We start from the raw sequence: 577 nt of genomic DNA, 5'->3' as shown, positions 1-577 counted from the left end.
CTGAGAAACTGTCAGGACACATCAAAGAGGTTATTTGATGATGATTCCTTGTATCAAAGAAGACAAGATAAATAAATGAAATACGGTGTCATGAATGAGATCCTGGAATAGAAAAAGCATACTAGGTAAAAACCAATACAATCTGAATAGCTGAGGCAAATGAACCCCTGTAATAAAAGATGTCAGTAATGCTGGAAACTGGATGTGGATGGGAACAATTTGTACTATCCTTGCAACATTTCTGTCTATCTGAAAGTGTTCTGAAATGTTTTTTAGATGTTTTAGGACTTTAATGTTCTTCACATATTCAACATAAAATAGTGACAATAGATAAACAATAGGGGAAAGACTTTTCAGCAGAGTATCACTCTCGTCATTAAACATTACAAAGAAAACAGTCAAGAAAACAAAGGATAAGGTAATTTAACAGAAGTGTTTAGTTTAATGGCATAATTAAAAAACAACCAACCAATCAACTTTCTCTTCTACCTATGGAAATAATGGTAAAAATGAATCAATAACTTCCAGATCTTTTTTACAAAATAGCTTAAAAAGAGGAAGGGGAAGACTGGGAAGC

The sequence above is a fragment of the Macaca nemestrina genome, chromosome 8, assembly GCF_043159975.1.
Source record: "Macaca nemestrina isolate mMacNem1 chromosome 8, mMacNem.hap1, whole genome shotgun sequence".
Taxonomy (NCBI): domain Eukaryota; kingdom Metazoa; phylum Chordata; class Mammalia; order Primates; family Cercopithecidae; genus Macaca; species Macaca nemestrina.
Note: the sequence above shows the minus strand (reverse complement) of the source record.